The sequence below is a fragment of the Falco punctatus genome (genome assembly GCF_963210335.1).
Source record: "Falco punctatus genome assembly, chromosome: 6".
Classification (NCBI taxonomy): domain Eukaryota; kingdom Metazoa; phylum Chordata; class Aves; order Falconiformes; family Falconidae; genus Falco; species Falco punctatus.
This window is the reverse complement of record NC_137585.1, coordinates 10,405,229-10,427,208: the sequence shown is the minus strand read 5'-3', so window position 1 is coordinate 10,427,208 and position 21,980 is coordinate 10,405,229. Positions and strand designations below refer to the sequence as shown.

The 21,980-nt window shown below is 39.0% G+C and overlaps 1 protein-coding gene across 2 annotated transcripts in view; it reads right to left on the bottom strand.

The window, feature by feature from the left end:
- NTF3 (neurotrophin 3) overlaps nt 1-21,980 on the bottom strand; it is an 80,317-nt gene extending 58,337 nt beyond the window's left edge. For both annotated transcript variants that reach the window (XM_080391440.1, XM_080391441.1), the window contains exon 1: nt 1-21,980. This exon is cut by the window's left edge. The gene's annotated coding sequence lies outside the window, so the exon portion shown is untranslated.

Below are 21,980 nucleotides of genomic sequence, written 5' to 3'. Positions count from 1 at the left end.
AACATTTAATGCATCTGTCTATAGTATTACGTTTAACCTCACTGTGATTGTCTGTGAATTAGTGAACTGTTAGGAAGTCTCCATCTTGAACTGGGAGTGTTTCAAATGCTGGTGTCCCCAGCAGCTGCCAGGCAGGCCTGGCAGCTGAGCCCTTCCCAGCCTGTTCCCAGTGCCCAGCAGGCAGGCTGTGCGCCTCTACCCTCTTGTAGGCAGGTTGTTAGCATGGACGTGGGCTGCTCCTTGCCCATTGGCCTCAGTGCCCAGAAATGCTTAGTTTATCACTACTAAATGTAAGCAGTGATTTCGACAGGGTCTTCTATGTACTGTAGGAGCAGGACCCCAATGTGAGTTCATTAAGGTACACTATTGGGTGAGTCCTGACTGAGCGAGTGGCACGGATGCGGTGGGAGCACACAAGTCCAGTGCCTGCTTTCGAACTCAGACTGGCTCTCTGCATGGAAAGCAAGCTTGCAGCCACAGGTTACTCCCTGGAACATGTGGGGCTCCAAGGACCAGAGCCTGAAGGCATCGTGCAGTGCTGAGCTTAGGCAAGGTACGTGCTGGTGGTCTGCATGCAGCTTGAGAGACATCCGTGAAGACAGCGGATCAAGGATGCACTGCACTTACAGTCAAGAGCACTCCTCAGGAACTATGTGAACAGGCAGCAGGGCTTTTTGCTCACTCAGAGCTTTTTTTTTACCTCAATTCAAAGAAAGAGAATACCTTTTTTTCATTGTCATGTGTCTCTTTTTTGACTAAGTAACTGGACAATTATTTTTTTTTTTTTGCCCAGAATCCATCCTTCCCCACTTTTATTTGGTAGGACAGGAAGGAGGAATTCAGCCTGTAAGGAATCAAGGGGAATAATGAAAGAAGCAAAGGCACAAAGGGTTTTAAAATTATAATTTTTCCCAGTCTGAAGACTTTATGGCATGCTGTTGCTAGGCTTTTGACCCCATCTCTCATCAGAGGAGGAGAGGTGAAGAAAAAAAGAGGCTGAATAGAAAAATCCAGCATGTTCTTTTGATTGAATAGTACTACTGACGGTTGAGTTTAATACTGCTTCAGGCTGTCCATGGCTGACGTTAAGTTAGTTAAGTTCCTGATTTATAACTAACTCTTCTCTCTAGCCTCTAAGGCAGTTCATACCAAATATTGGTCTACTACATGGTCTACTACATGGCAAATCTCTGTTCCCAAATATCATCAATGTTTAACCCATGTCTGTGGTGGTTGTCTGTCATGTGGCTCGTTCCAGTTCTGTAGCTGAGCCATTTCTTTATCAAGCACCACGAGGACCAGAATAGCAACTGAGGTTAATGTCCTGCAAGGAAGGAAAATGAAGAAACCATGTGTTGAGCAAAGGACAACAGAGAATGTTTATTACAGCAAGATGGGCATGGTCACACAATCGTCCATGAGTGGCAAAGCCTAAAGCATGAGTCATGCAAGCTTCATCACACAAGTAACAATAGGAAACTTTATGGAGCTTTACAACTGTTATGAGGTTATTGCATGTGTGTTCTCTAACACACATGCTGTGTTTGATTTTCATCTTTGCTTTTAGTACTTAATTCAGTGCTTTTCCTCCTTTGCTGAGAAGTTCCTGCTGAAGGTAATACCCCAGTATGGATGGCTTCTCTCAGTAGCCAGCAGTGTTTGTTAAAGACAGGCTCTATCCCTGCAGGCTTTGATTTCAATATAATCATTATGTTGTACAATGACTTGAAATGTGTGTATGTAGTTGCAATCTAATGGTATCAAGGACAATTTTAATGACACTCTTTATGGTCTAAGTAGGCATCTTGGCTTTCCCTTAATTATCATGGTCTCTGCCTAAACATTATGAAGTGAATAAGATGAAATTTTCATCCTGAGAGCAAATACAACTTTTTTACATGGCTAGCTCCTCTGAAATTAGAGCTAATTCTTGCAGCAAGGCACTAGTCAGTGTTGCAGTCAGAACATGCTGATAAAGTCAAATATTTTGTCTCCCATCAACCCCCAGTAAAGCAAAACTCTAGGAATCCATGATTACTTTATGGATACTTGACTATACTGGGCTAGGCCCAGAATGTTGAATAATCACATGTTTAAATTTGTCCATACCAAACTCCACATCCTCCGTGATTAGCTCATTTCATGCAACCTTGTCCATTCTTCCATGGAAAACTTATATTTTTTTGTAATATCTCAAGAAAGAAACAAACCTTGTATCTAAAAAGGTAAGAGATTTTGGATCTGACTGAGCAAGTCAGTAAATTTCAGAAAATCCTCCTAAAAATGCCCAGCTAGAACCAACACATTTCTTAGCAACAACACAGTTCTAAGCCCTACCCCCACACACAGGCTTTTGTCCTGTGATGTGATACCTACAGCAAGTTGTAATTGTTTCACTTGGAAAAAAATAACCATGCAGCATGCCTTATGCTGCACTGAGAGAAATGCCACATGTCATTTCTCTTGCAGTCACGTCTCAAGTTCTTTAAGGCAATTTCCATGCTCCACTGTGTTTTTCCCAGGGATGATACTCTGAATCAGCTAAATAAAATGAAGAACATTCAAAACCTCTGTGGAATTATCCTTGGGTTACTTATTAAAAAGCAGTAGACAAGGCCCTGCTCACACATAAATGGCTAACACTGTTGAAACACCCCCTACTGTTGTGGAGCTTGGTTAGCAATTAATGCTTGTGTCACAGTCTTGTGTATTGCTCTGTGGGATGCACAAAGTGATGGAGGGAAGACGGGAAAATACGAGATAGTGAAGCTGGCCCTGTGAAAGGGAAATACAAAAGCCATTCAGAGATTGGGGTTTGCACTTAAGTGTGAATTTATTAAGAAGTTGTACTACTGTGTGCCAACAGAGATCCTCACTGCCCAGATGCCTGTGGGGTTGTACGGTCTGTCTATCTAGGTGTCTGTACGGGGCAACTCTGTACTTAGGAATTTCAGCCTGCACATAATTGGTGCCTTGGGCTAAATTTTCCTGGTTGTTTTGCAGTTCAGAACTCTTTTTCACATCTCAACAGAGGAGAGTTGGATATGCCAATACTGTGCGACCTACCGTGTCTTCTTTCTGGAGTGCTGGTCTACCATCGCAACTGCTGTTCAGGGTGCAGGCTGCTATCACTGATGCCTATTTATAGACAATTTCACCTCCTTGTGCTCTGCACGCGTGGGATTGTGTGTATAACACGCGCTCTGTTGTTCCAGCCAAGTGCTTAACACATCACCTACCCTTTCATGAGACTGATTCTGGGGTTTACATGAAAAAAGCAAAGTATAGTGGTAGTGTGTAGGAAGTGGGAGGCAAACCAGAAGGCAAGAGAAGGGAATAGTTAGTTGGAAAAATAAATAGTACTGAAAATCACATGAATAACTGCAGTTAGAGGAATTTAAAGAAACAAATGTAGTACTTTGTGCACATTGAAGCTACAAAAGCATGTCAACAGGCAGAGGAAGGTGGTAAGAAATTACTTTGCTTCTTCTGCAATGGCCTGAGGCACAATTTTTGCAATTATTTCACGATGCCGCCTACTCAGGCCAGTTATTAAAAGCTACCATTGAATAACTATCCTCTACACTCAAAAATGCACCCAGAGTCTAGCTCTGACATGAAAACAGAGTCCTTTACCACTGGTCCCAGATTATTATGAACAGTTGGTGCTGGTACTGAATGTTTCCAAGACTTCAAATGAGATGTTCAATACATCACTGTATTGTAACAAAAATATACAAGTTTTGTTTCTTTGGGGAAAAGAAAAACAAAAACAAAACCAAAAACAACTCCCCAAAACATTTTATTAACATTTTATCAGAGGAAAAAATATAGGTTTATGTCTGATTAGAAAAAAACATGGAAATCTCTACTTAAAAGATTATTTGGTTTTGAAACATTGGTACTTGAAAGGTTTCAGTTTTCAAAGTCCACTTATAAACCAAGTTATCAGTAAGAACAATCTGGATCAGATAATCAAAAATGATCAGTGAGTATTTTAAGCTGAAGAATTGGAAAAAATAAATGAGAACGACATGTTACTGCAATATTTACCTTATTTTTATGTATTTATTGCAAAAAATATATTTTGATTAATATATTTTCACCCAGCTTGCATTAAACTGCTAACACCCTTTGATGACTCTGTTCTGGCATAGTGCAGTACAAATCTGGAAATCCTGAATATTTTGTTAATGACTTCTACCAAAGTCAAGTTGGCGGTTGCTGGATTATGCAGTGATTGTTCTGACCTCAACCCCTTGTAGAAGAGCAGAATGGTAATGACAAGTCTCCTCTGGGATGCTCCACAGCTAGGATTCACACAAAATGTCCACAACCTTGCAAACACAGATTACGTTCTGGACCTCCTGTATTACGGATGGATATGACTGAGACAACACAGCCAGAAAATATTTAGCAATTGCAGGACAGCATCTGACAGTATGCACAAATGGTCTGTTTTTGTTGTTTTGCTGTCAAGTACCAAAATATTATATTTTTTTTCTTCAACTAACTCCCCTGTGCCTGCCAATGTCATACACAAGGCAGGCAAGAGTACAAGACTAACATTTGCTGTTAGGGGTTAACATAACAAGAGTAGAAAAGCACACTTCAGCCCCCAGGGAGGCTAATAAACATTGTGATCCCTTGCTGGCTGGTGGCTGTTCTGTTGAGAAATGTCCTTGCTTTTGGTCTGTGTTGTTGGAAGAAAGACATGAAGCAGAAAGGCCTTTTTCTTCCACTAGATATGATTATGAAAGTCTTCCAGCTTTGTAAGCAGAGTATGTATACAGATCCTTTAACTGCTTTGTGACCAGCAGGGAGGTAAAATGGTCCCTTTATCAGGTTTTAGGCAGTTCAAAAACTCTCTTTATCCTCTAAAGGTAATGTCAAAGTGTTTAAAACCCACTGAGAATAAAATTGCTTTACATCCAGCTGAAAAGAAAATGACTAAAACTGGTGAACCTGAAGTAATTTCTTGCTCATGTTATACCTCCTCTTCATTACCAGAGTGATACAGGCGTGACTGCAGTATCAATTGGACTCCTGCCTTGGACTACTTGTCTGAGTTTCTATGAAAACTACTGTATTTCTTTTAGGAAGGACGTTACTTTTCCCTGAACTTTTTGGGTTTGCACTGGACCCCCCTCCAGGGAGGGGGGAAACATAAACGTAAGAAACACTTTTTGGGTTGATATTAGTTATGCTGAGATATTTTTGAAGCATATTAATTTCTTTTGGGGTAGTTTCACACTAACCAGTCTCTCTCTTTTTTCTAGAATATTCCTGGGAGCTGCAGCTCAGGTTATCTCACAGTACTAGTTCCCTGTGCAGGCCAAACTCATTGCATGATGGATCACATTTAGCCCCAGGGTCTAAAAGATGTCAGTCACAGACATCAGAGGAGCAAAGTGTATCTCAGGAAACGGATGTTTAACCCAAGACTGCAAAAGAATGATGACAGGAAGACTTTAAAACACAGTTCCTAGGAATCCTAAGGAGATCTTGAATGAAGGGAGATTGTGTTGAGCAAAGCTGAAAAGAAATATGTTCCCAAATAATTTGCTTGCAACTATTTCTATTTGGTCAGAAAGTTAAATGACAAATATATATGGAAAAGTCACATTTTGGCTTTGTATCTCAATGTAGGTCAAACATTTTTCACAACATTAGCACATGAATTTCAGTTTTGAATAGTCTCTGAAGCATAATAAATGCTATTTATCTGCCTTTGTTTTCTATTTATGAGAGATGGTGAGTAGTGTTTTCCTTTACAAAAATGTAAAGCAAATCTTATTAATACCATTTATAGAATCATATGCTCTCTTAAAATGTTAGAAATAGTTGTAATTCTGATGCATTTCTCCACATATATTTATTTTTAGCCCCTTTCAGGATTACTTCAAAGATTTAGGGAGTTTTACACTTAAAGAGTTTTGCAATTTCTGAATAGTTTTAGTATAATCACAAGTTAGATTTTAGTATTTGCCTTTTTGTCCTTGCTTAAAGCTCAATTTAATTTACTTTTTTCCTCTTAACCCACAGATCTTTGCATTCCATTCCTTTAAACCTTTCCCTTTCTCTTTCTAGAGGGTTTCCCCCCCTTATCTAATTAAAACAAAATGACAAAACCTCAAGTGAGTGCTTGGAGACATTAAAGATGTTTAAGAAAGGTGTTAAGCTGTGTTAGATCAACAGCAGGTGTAAGCAGCTGTTTCTTTTGCTTCAGTGGTCCTACAAGAATTGATAGCATTAAAATTTACACCTTTTTGTTTGTGTTCCCTAAATAAAAAACTGTCTAACCTTTTCCTGGATGTATTGGAAAAAATTTACAAAGAAACACTTATTTACTTCAAGGGAAGAGCATGGAATTAAAGCAGCAATGTTGATTCAATCAAAGACATATTGATTTATTGCAGGTGAGGATGCAGCCTTTATCATCTTTGCTTTTCCAGCATGCTGGCCTCTTAACTCCTTTTCATTGTTACTGTAATGATTTCTGTCTTCTTTTACGGTGAGCTGTATAGCATATAAATTACCCAATGATTTTCAAAGGTTCATTTCCATTTCTATCACATATTTCAGTGATGAAGAACTAAGTGTTGTATGGTCCTCAACAGGCATTTATGTACTTTAAAATGTTAATCTCTCTAGACAGTGCTTACTGGTACCTTATATATGTGTCTCTCTCTCCCTCAATATTAAAACAAATTACTTAGATATTAAAGGTAACTATTCTTAATTCTATCTTTACTGTCTATACTATTTGTATTCTTGACTCTTCCCCCCTACAATAACTGTGTCTCAAGTTCATTAATTGATATAGATAAAGAAATTCAAGCATTTCAATGTTAAAAGTGAAGACATAGTTCAATAAGCTGCAATACATTATTCAGTGGTAAAATTAAATTAGGAACTGGAAGGATCTGGGAAATGTCACGGGGGTGAGCAAAGGACAGAGGTAACACCTAGTGGTTTCTGCTGCCAGTGGGGACAGTGCCAAAGCTCTCAGAACATCCCCGCTGGTTTCCTGCAGCACCTCGGAGTTGCACCCAACACCAGACAAGTGTAATCTGGCTCCTGAATGAATGAAAAAGGAACAACCCCCGGCGCTGGCTGGGAGCTGGCAGGAGTCCTGCTCATTGACTGCTGTCTCCTTCACCCCCAGCTTTCATGAGCAGGTTTGACTCCGCCAGAGTGTTATACTGTTGTTGTTGGCACAGGGGACAGAGCTGAAGCAGGCGAGCCACTGGTGTAATCGCCGCTCCGACTTGCATCCCCGCATCGGTTTCTCATCAACAAACAGCAGGCCTAGTCCTCCACCGAGGTCACTTCATTCAGCTGCCACTCCAGCCGTGTGAAGGTCCCTTGCACATGTAAATCAGGAACAAGCCCAGTGAAACCAGTGGGTTTGCAGTAGTAAAGAAGTAGCACGTGTAAAATCACAACCAAGACCTTTAATTTTAATAGCAGGACTCAGAGTCTTACGAGATCAGCTCCCATGGTAGCCAAAGCCAAACAAAGATTAAAACCCACAATACTTCCAAAACAGCCTCTGGATTTTCATCAACATAACTGAGAGGAGAGCTCAACCCTCCCTGGAGGGACTGCGAGATGTCTGTGACAGTCTAAGGTTGAAGATAGCATAGGAACAAAGAAACCGTATGGGAAATGGACTGAGTTTCTCCGTGGATGCTTCAGGCAACTTGTTCCTCTCGCTTGCAAAGAAGTGGCTGTCCCAGCCACACATCTGCAGGGGCCCTGATCCTGGGGCTGTGTTGCATTGGAAGGTGAGTCCCCACCAGTTTTTCCCTTAGGAAGAAGGATCCAAGTTAGCCATTATGGAAGACTTGTTTCTCTCTAAGCAAAGACTTCTCATTGACAACACATACCTTTTTTCCGTTTCATTACTTGATCGCAGATCTTGCCCAAGGAAAGTTTGACAAAAGGCAGTCCAAGGTTGTTCATGGTCAGCCTGTTGTGCCCATGGGGGTTTCCACTTTTGGATCTGTGTTCTTCTGGCTAGCTTCTCCCAGCTATAAAACTATAAAGTTGACCTAAATTATTATTATTATTTTTTAAGTCCTAATAATCCCAGCAAATAAGCGACTTTCTTAATGTAAATACTTTGAATACGTATACTAATAAATGTAAATATTAATAATAACTTAGTTCAAACACAAACATAGATGTATTAATAATGTATTTATACTATCATTTATTACATTTATTTAAAACAAATATAATTATTACCTATAGATAACATTTACATCATATATATGTATATAGATCTTCTTAGAGAGAGAAAGATCCATTCTTTCTCAGCCTATTCCATTATCTTTCTGTGAGGTTAAGCAATTGCAGAAATCTAGTTGTGTTAATGTATCCTATATCCAACTGAAAGAGAAAACATGCCCTAAACAACAGATCCTAAGTCAGTCTCAAAAGGCTCTAAACTGCTGGCACTATCCTGGCTTACAGCAGTGAAGGATCTCCTTTACTGTACCTCTTAATTAAAACAAAAATAAAATAAATCCCAAACAAACAAAACAAAAATCTCCAGAGATCTAACAAGGGAGGAAAATTGATTTTTCCATGTTAATTCTAAAAGAAAAACAATGGGCTGAATAATAAAACAAAAAAGAAAAAAATAATGCAAGTTGCCTGGATTTCACAGCTTTTTCAAGAGAGGTGGTAAAAGTGGTGTGAGTTTAGTGAATATGTGAGATATGTGACAGTGCCTATATGGTATGTGCATGCTTAAATGAGATTTAGTATTGTTAATCTTGTACATAACACCTGAAATCAGTTCTTCTGGGTTGCATGGGCAAAACCCACTATAGAATTAGCTTTTTTCCCATATGTAAAAAGAAAAAATCTGAGAAGAAAACATACTGGTTAGATCCACAAAGACCCCTCTTCCCCAGCACAGCATTTCTAGGTGGGATTTAGCTGGCCAGGATTCAAGGTTTGGAACTTGGGAACTAAGCAGGAACTGCCTCTTTCCTCATCTCACCTAAATAACCACTGCCTTTGAGATGTACAACTACAGTGGCATTGGAGCTCCAGGGTACTTAAGTCTTTCTCTCTCTAATTATTTTTTTTTTTTAAAGCTAAATGAAACACCCCCCCAAACCACTAAAGAACAAGGCATATCCCTTTAAAATGATGGCCAAGTATGGGGTAAAATACGGTGCTGGCAGTGATGGGTCTCACCTTTCAGACCTCAGAACACATAAAACTCAAGCTGCAAATAAGTGCTCTGTACCACAGCATGTATGTGGGCATTCTTGGGGGGAAATGGGTTATTGAACCATTAAGTTTTACAGGATTAGTATTATTAGTCCCATTTTCCTGGAGGACTTCTATTAATCTAACAATTTCACACGAATTTGAAGTTCCTGGGAATTTCCCATTGCTATTAAGTTGTGATATCCTGGACTTTTTTCAAATCTATAATGTTCTGGCAGCAAGTCTGCCGAAACTGCCTGATGAAACAGGAGCTTCTCTATGCATCATAGAAACCTTAACCCTACAACTGTGTACTCTACTTTCAAACAGGAGTTATTTATAATGTCATTGCCAAAGCCTAGAATGGCAAGGTATGATGAACATTTCATTTTTTATAGTTAAAAAAAATCAGATTACTGATAGGCATCTTTAAGGCTCTAACAGAAATGCAATCCATACTATCAAAACATGCAATACAGCCCAGAACCCATTAGTTAGGGGACCCTCCTGAAGTGTGGGAGTTGCACAGATTTCATATTGAAGTTTCCTGCTTTTCAGATGAGCATTCTAAATAGAAGGTAGTGAGTAATGCAGCTCACCTTAGTCAAGAAAAATCTGAACTTCTTCTCCCCTAATACCAAATAGGGTTCAGGGCTTTGGTTTTTGTGGTGTTTTTGTTGTTGTTGTTTTTTGGGTTTTTTTTTGGTTTTGTGTGTGTGTGTGGCAGGGGGGTGTTGGTTTTTTGTTTGTTTGGTTTGTTTGTTTGGTTGGTTGGTTTTTGTTTGTTTGTTTAGTCATTTTTCACACTGATGTGTTGGGATGGAAAAGTCATTTCCTGCCCAAATCTGTTTTACAAATCTAGATAAAAAATTATTAAAGTTTTCTTCTCTTCTGTAATTACTGGTCTTGCAGCACTGTCAAAGAAAAATAATTTAAAACTTGCTCCCTAAATTGTAAATTGAGTTAAAATGTATACCTTTAAAAACCTGTTGGGTTTAGTCATTGCTGTTTAATTCTTTGAGCTCATTTGGAGTTTTTCCCACTCTAGTACTATAGAAAGTCACTTAAAATTAATTGTGAATGAAAGCATTCTCAAATTCATCTTCTTACTATAAGAGACACCTGGAACGTCAGGGAAAATGAAACTGAAATCAGGGAAATAAGCAATGCCTGTAATGACAGTGGCCAAGGATCAGCTTGGGCATTGGGGCACTTTAGAAAAATCAGATGTGACAGTGGTTTGATTTGGTTGCTTTTGCTTCTTTCCTTTGTGCTTTTCCATCTTTTCATCTCTGTGATCTGGAAGGGCAATTGCCATTCCTCTTTTTACATAATGAGTGTAAAATACCCTTGCTGTGTACTCTGAAGGAGATGTTTCTTTAGTGCTTTCTTTCCTTTTATTCTGACACACACACCCCCACACCCCTTGGTTCCAATGTTTTTGAGAACATGGAAAATATTTGAGGCCCAAAGAAGGCAAGATGCAGAACAATAACCTGCTGTATTAAAATACAAAGTAGAACAAATTTCTTGATGTCCAAATCAGAAATCATCAATTGTTGGGAGCTTGACCTCATAAAATTTTTGGTTTGATTGGAAAATATATCTAGTTGTATTCTTCTAAGGACTTGAGTTTAAATCAGTCAGACCTTAATCAGGCTGCCCTTTTATTTGCATTAAACTAGAAGTGCACGATGGTTATCTGGATTTCTAAAAACCTGGTGTATCAATGGAAATAACAGAAGTCTGGAGATGCTCTTGTGGACAGATATCTCCTGTCTCAGTAAGTCTTTCTGAACCAAGTTGTACCCAGACAAAACTTCTGGTGCTTTCCATCGGGGCAGCTCAAATCTGGACCTTTGCATAGTCATGAATGCCTCTGCAGGGCTGGGTCCTTAGCCACTGACAAATTATAAGCTGTACTGATGAGTACAATCTTCATACACAGCATGCAGGTTATGACAAAAATGTGGCATTAAAATTCCCAGCACAGGATTGCCTTGTTCTTGTTCAACAGCCAGTCATGAGAATTTTTCATTTCACACTGACGTGTAAAAGGAGGATGGGGGTGTTTCCATGGCATTTTTTTCCATGGGGCTGAGAAACGGGATACAGGAATGAAGGTTAAAGCTGAGACTCCAGAGCTGGGGAGGGAGCTGAGGGCCAGCCCAGGGATGACACGCTTAATGTGAGGCATTCTTCTCAGTGGAAAGACTTTGGCACACATTCCAGAAAGGCTGGAGCTGGCATTGTGACTTGGAAATATCACAGTCCCTCGCACTTTGAGAGGGTACTTAAATTGACACATTGGCTCCCTTCCAGGAATATTACAACGTATTAGTAGAAAGGCAAGGCTTTCCTTTCTAAGAAGTCATTGTAATTTTTGTAATTCAAGATGTAGCCAAAAATGGGCACAAAGTTGTACTGTATAGCTTCAGTCCTTTATGACTCAGTTTTTCATGTTATATCCAAACAGTGGGACAGGCTGCTGTCAGAACATGCTGGACGTTTTATCCAAGTCTCCACATTTCACTTGTCATAACATCCTGGACTCAAGGAGATACTGGCTTGCAAGCCATTGCCAACTGAGCCTCTCCTGTTGCTGGCGCAGCCTCAGCCCTGTTCCCTCTCCATCCAGGAGCCATGGAAAGCCCACAGGTATACTACTTCTTCCTTGTATCTTTGCTGCTGCCACATTAACTCCCACCACTAATTTCTGACACGTGAGGTGACCTCAGGGACCCCAGAAATTCATGCTTTGATGATTTCCTCTGCTTTAAAATCAGACTTCCATTCATTAAATATATCAAATGCCTATGCTGTCTGCTGGCTCAGAAGCAGCAAACAGGTCTGTGGAAAGCTTGCAGCTACCTCTCACCTACTTACTCTGCCGAGCTGGGTGCAGGCAGGCTGCAGGGTCCCAACAAAGGGGAGGCAACCAGGGATTTACTGTGTGGGGAACGGCTCTAACAATTCAATGCATCATATCATTCTTGCAGACACGTTACTGGAGTGATGTTTTCCACATGTAAAACACTTCCATGGGTTTAGGTACTCGCAGTGTAAAAGACACGGTCATCTCCATCTAGCTGTAGGAACTACATTTCAAAATGTGGGTCAACAGGAGGGACGGTAGTTATCTTCTAGTACAAAGCCTGCGTGGTAAAGAAATAGCAATATATGGGAGAATGAAAAGATCAGGGGGTTCTCGTACACACTAAGACATCTAAGTGTATATTTATTTATATAAATGTTTAAACAGCTGTGGGAATATATATTATAATATATATAATATATTTATAAAATAATATATTAAATAAATATAATTTTATTATTTCTTAGAATATCTGCTGCAAGTTAACACTTTACTTAGACACCAGTCATATTTGGATGATATCCCTAGCCATTTGAACAGTGTCCAATTATTCCTTGGACCAACAAGTCGTTAAATTTCTCTAAATTTAAAAAGTTTTAGCATCATTTTGATGGGACCCCACATACCCCAATAACTCTGCATTCTGAATTTTCACAGCTGTAAATGGGTCTGGGGTTTGGTTAACGGAATATTCACAGTTTAGTAACCTGGTCCAAGTACTGATACTATGACAGTGCTGTTTTTAATTACCTCAAAACCATCCCTGATAAAGGAATGGCTCACAGGATTAAGAATAATCAGCGAATTATGACAACAGAAAGCCCCTGCCAAACCCCTTGGGGCATTGTACAGTCTAGTTAGAGACAAACTTAAAGACAGTTAAAACCACTTCACAACAAGCTCTTAAATCAAACAGATAAAAGCAATTAAGTAAACACCAGGGAGGGAGAAGAGTGATTAAACTAAAGGAAAACATTGGCACAAGAACAAATGGGTATAACCTAGGTAGGAATACATCTAGGCTGAAAATTTGATAAGCATTCATAAGTTTTCAGGGACACCATTTCTTACAACAGACATTTAGCAGAGCAAAGGGGAGGTGAGGCAATAATCCAAGCTGGTTTTAAGGTAAATTCTGTGAGTCTGTTACCAGGATGGTATGATGTTCCCTGAGAAGACAGTAGTTAAGGCTCAATGACCCTGGAAAATCCCTTTCAATTCTCTGTCCTAGGGCTCTAAAGAGAGGGAACTGAGAGTTTAAAAAACAAAACAAAACAAAACAAAACAAAACAAAACAACAAAACAAAACAAAACAAAACAAAACAAAACAAAACAAAACAAACAAAAACCAAAAACCAAAACCAAAACAAACAAACAAACAAACAAAAAAAAACCACCAAAACAAAACAAAAAAACCAACCAGATGAAAAACTAGTCCAGAAGTTGAAGTTAGCTGTCAATCTCTGACCAATTTTTTCTTGTAGGATGGATGATTTGTGCCAGCAGCCCGTGGGCTACAGGCTGGCATAAATGCTGCTGGAAGAACTGCTTGGTAAAGAGACCCAGTGCTGACTCTGCATCTATCATTATCATTGTATCTTGTCCCAGCATGTCAGAAACTGTTCATCTCTAGGAGAGCTAAGCCCTCCTGAATTGCATCCTTGTACCATTCAGAAGGGCCACCCTGTCTGTCCAGAATCACCTTTCTCTTTATTTCACTGTAATGCTGCATGTCTAGCTATTTTGATTTAATGGCTGCTCTGTGCATCTCGCTTCCCTCCCACATCACTAGCCAGAGCTCTTCTTTTCAGCCCCTCCACCCGAGCCATTTTATCTCTGTTGAAGGTCTCCTCTAAGAGACTCTTTTTATTAATATTGCTTAGTCTGCTAATTGCCCAGGAGGATCATTTATCTTCTTCTGTTGGTGTGTTCAATTAGCGCGAATCTTAAGAACACATTTTTTTCCTATATGTTACCCCTCCTCCTTTCTCATACTGCGTTCTCCTCTTTTCCTTCCCTCTACCCCATGTCATCTTTCAGGAAGCAATATATTGTGCCTTCCATTTACATCTCTGGCTTCAAGCCCATTTTGAAACTGAAATCCTCATTAGAAATAGGGGCAGAAATGATTGAACAAATTGTAAAACAGGACAGGGTGTAGGAAAGTAATTAAATACTCTGTAAATGCTGCTAAGCTGTAATGAAAGTGCCACGCCATCGAGCTAGTGGCATGTCAAAGGTGCTACATAGGGAAGAAGAGTTCAATCCTCATGTTCAGCCACACAGAGGAATTTCTATGGCTTGAATTGCTTGTGTGCAACTGGAGGAACTTTTTGGCCAACATCACTACTGTACCCTCTGGGCTTTGATTTTTCCATTAACCTTATCACCTACCACATAACAGCCAAAGTTCTTCTATAGCTGTAAAGATCCATTTAGCCAGGAGGAGGGGGGCTGAGGAGGAAGGGAGGCTGAGAATACTGCCTTGGAAATACATTGGATTACTCTTTATAAATTGCATTTTAAAGAAAAGGTTTTACATACTTCAAAACAATAAAATCACTGCTTGACAACCCCTGTTCTAGGCAAAAAAATGAAGACACCTTTGTTAATAATGTATTTTGGTTATTTAGACTTTTTTTGCTTTTTTTTGCTTTTAATGTTGTGCATGCTGTTGTCCAAGTTATTACTGGTCCACATGATTTTCAGGGAACAAACAGTTTTTAAAAGTATTGAATAGCGAATTGATCTTATAGGCCTACACCTCATAACAGAGCTGAACCATGGTTTCCTACAGCGGTTTGAGTCACTCTGTTTGCTGGTGTTGCAGCTTCTGCTGATGGTCAGGAGCAAATGCAGCGCTGGTCTGCATAAACCAAGTCAGGTATCAACATCAGACACTCACTGCATGTGATGACCACAGTCTCTTCATATTTTACTGCTTGCTGGGCAGCATAGAGTGGAAAGGAAAATGGATCCAGCTGACCTATATCACTTCCTAGATATTGGATATCATGTGGAATATGGTACAGGCAAAGCTTTGCTTCTCTTTCCCTAGCACGTTGGGAAGCAAGTATATACAGTTCAGCATGCAGGGTAGTTAATGATGTGCTGAGTCCTCTTCCCATCACAGCTGATGGAGACCTGGGAGCAGAGTATGATTAAAAAGCCCAAACCTGCTCTCAGCTTGCTCCGGTGGTGTCACAGCTTTGCACCTCTGCTTGCGCCAGGTCAAAAACTGAATCCATGGAAACTGGAAAGAGAAAATCTCATTGAAATCAAAAGTATTATACTGAAAGGATTAAAAAATTGTTTTTTACATATAATTTCTGGTGCTTTTTTGTACTTCCTGTTTTTTCTTTGTATGTGAGAGTGTATGTTTAAATAGAGTTTTTACTAACTTCTGTTTACCTGAAGAAAAATCACCTAGATTTTTCTCCTTGTTTTAGTGGGTTTTTTTTGTCTCCCCAAATGCAATTTTTTGATGCAGACTGCAGCTGGAAAAATATAAAACAGAGAGAAAAAAGGTAAAATTATCTGAAACTCAGTTGTTAAAACCGTGTTTTCGATAGTCACAAAGAATATAACAGGTTTCACTTCTCAGTTAAACAATACATCATTGCAAGTTTGTTTGTAAGGAAATTTGACCAAAACTGGGTAAGAAGTATTTATCTAATGTTTATCTCTGGAAGACCTTGGATACCTCTGAATAACACAGTCAAAGCAATAGGAAACCTGACTGACGCCTGTTTCTGTGGAATGATCCCCTCCATTATAGCATCCTGAATTATGCTTTTTTCCCTGTTTGGTAAATTCTGTGTTTTCAGGCAGCCATTCCCTCTGCCATAGTCAGCTGTTTAGTTAAGCTCTCTATCTCTTCATTTTGTGTCAGTTCCTCCAGCCCCTTGATCAACATTTTTTCCCTCTGTACTCCATCCAGTTTGTCTCTTTTGTACATTTATAAACCAAGGTTCCAGCAACCAACAAAAGAATCTAACTGCAGCTCTGTAAATCTGCCTAAATACTGTGCAGCTGGAATACATTCAGAAAAAAAGATTGAAATTACTAATTTTGCTAAGAATAGCTATAAACAATGGTATCTTACCTTGTGTGCAGGATGTTTAAAACTTGCCTCTCCCATCCAAACACACAGGGCTTAACTTTATTCCCTAAAGTAATTCCCTGAAACGCCTTAGGATTACTTGTATGGGTATAGATAAATCATAGTGCAAGTGCTCACAAGGCTCTGTACATTTTGCATGTGTGAAATGGACATATCTGCTAATTTGACATGTTTTGATGTGTCTTTCATAAACTAAAAGAATAAATGTTAGCAGAGGTGACATTCCTTGAATAATTATGAGTGCTTGGGAAATATATATTTCCATATTTATATATTATTTGTATATTTATTTTTATATAATATATTTTATATATAATAAATTATAGTTTATAGCAGTAATTCTATTCCAATCATTAAGAAATGTTAAATCCCTTTTTAATTTTGTATATTGCTTCTCGATGTATTTTTATTTTTTGTGACTTCCAATTACATTTTAAGCATTGGTTTTAAAGGAGCTTGGTTTGACTTGAAATCTGAACCAGTTTTTGCATAAGCTTCTGTTGCCTTATTTCTTATTCCTAACGCATTTGGCTAGATCTAACGCACCTCGACTTGAGAGGTCAGCTGGGGAATTTCTGCCAAACCATGTCATATAACCTAGAATGTGACACGCAACCAACTTCTTCCTATGCCTGTCCTCTCCCTCAGACATCTCTTTTATTTCTGGTATAGCTGAAAGATGCTGGTTTTATGCCAGCAAAGATTCCCAGTACTAATATGGGTCTTGTTCAAAATGATTCGTACAGTGCTAGGAGCATCAAATGGCCTGAGCCAGTCTCAGCATCTTTCTTTTTATTTTTAAAAGCTTCTGAATTTTCTTTACATTTCTGCACATGCAGTTTTGTGCCTGCAGCTGTTTAGAACAGCATTTTTGCAGGCACGTAACGAACATGCTGAAGATCTTCCTTAGATCCCAATTTGTCAGGAGACCTAGTTCTAGTTCTGTTTAGGCAAGCCCATGCTGTTAGTTTTCCTAGACAGATTTATTATCTTTAATTGTGTGGCGGCCCCATTTGTGTACAATGATACTGAAAATGCCAGATCATAAAACCAGATCAGAAGCTGCAATACTTTTACTAGACCCTTTACTTTTACACCTACCTTGGGTCTTTTAAAAGGAAGTGATGCTGAGCACCAGCCACGTCACTTATCAAAGTACAATCATACAGAAAACTGGGTTCCTGCTCAGTCTGGAACAAATTCTTTTGAGGTTATTTTCGGATGATAATACTAGGTAATTTCTTTTTAACTGACTTCGGGTCTTCCAGTTTGCAGTCTAATTGTCTTGAGATATTCCTAGCTATTTTTGTGGGTTTTTTCTAATGGTTTGCCATGGCAATGACTTTTCTTTTGCTGTCTGAGGTATAGCCCAGAAAATGGTAGACTTAATTTCTGGTGTATCACTGTTAATAGTACCTTTATTTATTGAGGAAGCAATTTCCTGAATCACAACTTTATCTTGCAATAAAAATATATTAGTGGTCCTTCTATTGCATGGTGATTTAACCTACTCTAAAAATCTTCTGATGACAGAAACATGATCAGAAAAGAAGATTTATCTGATAAAATTTTCATAAGTTGTCATGGAATTTTTGAAAGATTACATAAAATCTATAAAAGGATATAGATTATTCCTGAACAAATAAAATATACTGTCTCTAATACTAGGTAATGAGTCTTCAAGCATCAGTTATGCCCACAAGTTGTATTTTGGCTAATGGACAGTAGATTATAGATATTAATGAAACATAAGATACGATGTGCTAGGGGGGACCAAAGATCCATCTGGCCCAATATACAGGGAAAGCGTTTAAGTACAGGGGTGGGTACAGTAATCTTTACTCTGAGGTGCTGTATTATTTTACAGCTATAAGTAAAAACTTCCAGATCTGCAGGTTGTAGTTTTATAAGATGGTGTTTAATACCTGCCTAGCCTCCAGGAACTTCTCTTGTGGCTTTTTAAGTGTGTCTAAATAATTGTTGTATGTAATCTACTGTGGTAATAAATTCTGTAATTTGATTGTGTATTGTGTGCAAAACCATTTCCTATTTCTCATTTGAATCCTGCCTCTGGTATTCCTGAGTTCTTGTTCTATAAGAAATAATGAATGATCATCCCCCAGTCACCTTATTCACCCCATTCATTACTTTGTGGATGTCAGTCGTAGCTCCTTTCTAAGATCTGTTCTCCAAGCTGAAGGCTGTAGTCTGTTCAGTCTTTACACTTGTGGAAGCCATTTGGTTTCTCTGACCACCCTTCTCTCTCCTGGTCTTTGTGGAGTTCCTCCTGAGGTGCAGTGACTTGAACTGTGCACAGTGTATCAGATGTGTACACAGCAGCATGATAAAGTTTCTCTTTCCTTCTCAGTGCCCTCTGATGCTTTCAAGGTAATGCCCTCAGTGTCATCTAGGTATCTCGCCTGGGGTCAGGAGCAGGGGATACCAGTCATATCAAGTCAGAATCTACCTTGATTCCTGAATATATTTTTTCCTATGTACATTATTTTGCATTTACCAAAATTTCCCTTCAATGTTTCTCCCACTCAAACTTCTCACTTCTGTATCACTTTTGAACCTATTGCACAGCACTAGTGACTCTGCTGGTAGCGTCCTGTACCCACATGCCTCTTGACTCCTTCAGGAAACTATGAAATGTCTGTAAGACTTTACATGCAGCTGAAATATGCAATGCGTCTATGGGACTTGATACAAAATCTAAAAACATCTGAGAAATAGAGTGAGTTTCTATCCATTTCTCTACATATTCCCCTGTGTATTGTATTTGTGTGCATGTGCATATATGTACACACACACACGAGACAGGGCAAGATACAGACAGAAGGTTTGTACAGTACAGTAAGGATTCCTGTAACTGTTTGACTACGGAGAATGATCTGGTTGAGACCAATGCATACATGCAATATCTTCATCAATGACAGAGCTAGTGGGACCGAGTGCACCCTCAGCAAGTTTGCAGGTGACACCAAGCCGAATGGTGCAGTTGATACACCTGAGGGAAGCGATGTCATCCAGAGGGACCCTGACAGCCTTGAGGAGCGGGCCCATGTGAATCCTGTAAAGTTCGACAAGGCCAAGTGCAAGGTCCTGCACCCAGGTCAGGGCAATCTCCAATATCAATACAGGTCCGGGGATGAAGGGATTGAAGCAGCCCTGCAGAGAAGGGCTTGGGGGTACTGGTGGATAAAAAATTGGACACAAGCTGGCAGTGTGCACTTGCAGCCCAGAAAGACAACTGTATCCTGGGCTTCAGAAAAAGAGGTGTGATCAGAAAAAAGAAGAGGTGATTCTCCTGATCTACTTTGCTCTCATGAGTCCCCAGCTGGAGTACTGCATCCCGTTCTGGGGTCCTTGGCACAGGAAAGACATAGACCTGTTGGAGCAGGTCTAGAGGAGGGCCACGCATATGGTCAGAGGACTGGAACACCTCTCCTAGGCAGAATGGCTGAAAGAGTTGGAGTTGGTCAGCCTGGAGAAGAGTCTCCAGGGAGACCTTATTACAACCTTTCAAAATACAGTTGGCTTGTAAGAAAGACAGGGCAACAGTTTCAATCTGAAAGAGGGTAGATTTGGATTGGACATAAGGAAAAAATTTTTTATGATGAGGGTGGTGAGACACTGGAACAGGTTGCCCCAAGAAGCTGTGGATGCCCCAATATTGGAAGTCTCCAAGGCAAGATTGGATGGATCTTTGAGCAACTTTGTCTAGAAAGATTTCCCTGCTTACAGCAGGTGGGTTGAACTAGATGATCTTTTAAGATTCCCTCCAACCTGAACCATTCTATGGTTCTATGTCTATTTTTTCACAACTTATTTTTCAGTGGAGTGTGACAAAGTGAAAACAAAACCAAACAAAATTTTAAGACATTTTCAAAAGCTTTAGGGTTTTTTTTACATCTCTTCTAGAAAACTGCATTTTAAATATCAAGGAAAAAATAAACACTGAACAAACTAGACTTCTGAAAATACGTACTAATATTTGTTCAATTTAAAATGAAAGCCAGTGGTTTTAAAACCTCTGACAAACATGGACAAAACATTGAAAACATCTTTACTTTTTAGACCTTATTTAACCCTTTCTCTTGTCAAGATATCTGCATAAGAAGTTCTGTATCTGATAATTTACATTGAAATGATCTAGTTCATTGCCACTATAGGAAAACCATGGAAGCCATGCTCACTATTGCATGGTGAGGCATTGCCTAAAAACTCTGATAGATCAGCCTTATTACTGGTCTTCCCCTACCTTCTTAAATAACCTCACTAGTTCTTTGCATTAATATACAGTTTTATATGTGTCTTATTCATAAAAGCCAGGTGCTGTGAAATTTTATTTGTATGAGCAGTCCCTTCTAGCTTCAATGTGATCACCTAAGTGAGCAAAAAAACCAATAAAACATGTCTTGAATCTGTAGTACTAACGGAATTTTGCAGACTGATTAATTCTATAGTTTAAAAAATGCCAGTGTAAATTCATAAGAAAACAATTCTAATCTGAATGTCCATGAATGACAGGTATATAATCTCATAATAATTATTAAAAATAAAAGGTTTTAATTCTATTGCAGAGACTGAAGTGGCAGATGGAATTCTAGAAGCCATCCAAACAGTGGCAAAAGAAAAACCATAAATGGCAGCCTCTCTTTTTGTAAATATCTACGTGTATGGGGAAATTTATTTGTTTATATGGAATTAAAATAACATTCAAGAAATTGCTAGTTCTTATAATGAGGACTACACACAAAAATAGGGCAAAGAAGGGATTTTTTCCTTCAAATAGGGTACATAGTAACATATAAATACAATAATACATAATAACTAGTTTTGAGTGAAGAAAATTAAATACTGTTTTTAAATGTTTGTTACTGAGATTTTTTTTAAAATAAAAAATATTTTTGCTTTTTTAAAGGCTTTTTTCATTCAAAATTGATTTTAATTTAAACTTTAAAATGGTCAAATATCCAAACTGGAAGCCAAATCAGTTACTTCAGGATTAACAGAGCAGGCTAGGTTAACTAAAGTAAACAAGTTTCAGGGTTTTTAGGGAGAAGGGAAAATTTTTTAAAAAATAATCATTTGAGGTAGAGGAAAACAAAATCTGATTTTTTCCTCAGCACAAACCCAGGAAGTCAGCTCATTAAACAGGACCATTCATAACCCATGCAACTAACCAGAAGAAATTATTCAGGGACACCATGACTAGTTTATGAAGCTTTTCACTTTTGCTAACATGCAAAAGATGATATTTCTGCACTCTATTCCCCACCAGTTTGGGACATAATTTTGTGAGCTCTTGACATGCTTACAAGGAATTAATTGTCAATCCAGCAAAGTACTCAACCATGAGCAAAGAGTTAAGCACCTGACTAATCCCAGTGAAGTCAATGGGATCAAGCACAACCCTACGTTTGCTGCCGTGCTTCAGTGCTTTGCTGAGTAAGAGCCTTAAAGGAGATTTAGAGGGGAAGTAAAATGTCTTTTTATCTTTAGTCAATTCAAGATCCCGGCTGTCTGGGTGATGTTAAAGGCTGTCTTTCAATGACAGATATCTTGTACTCGATATATTCTGCTTCAGATCTGACCTCTGTTCACTGCTTGAGGGATAGGTGAACAAAGCTTCCTGATTAGTAGGCTTTGGTACTCTTGGAAGATGAAAAACCACAAGCACATCTTACTGATGGCAGAATGAAATTATCTTTCTGTGGCATGAGGAGTGTTTTTGGGGCACAGAGC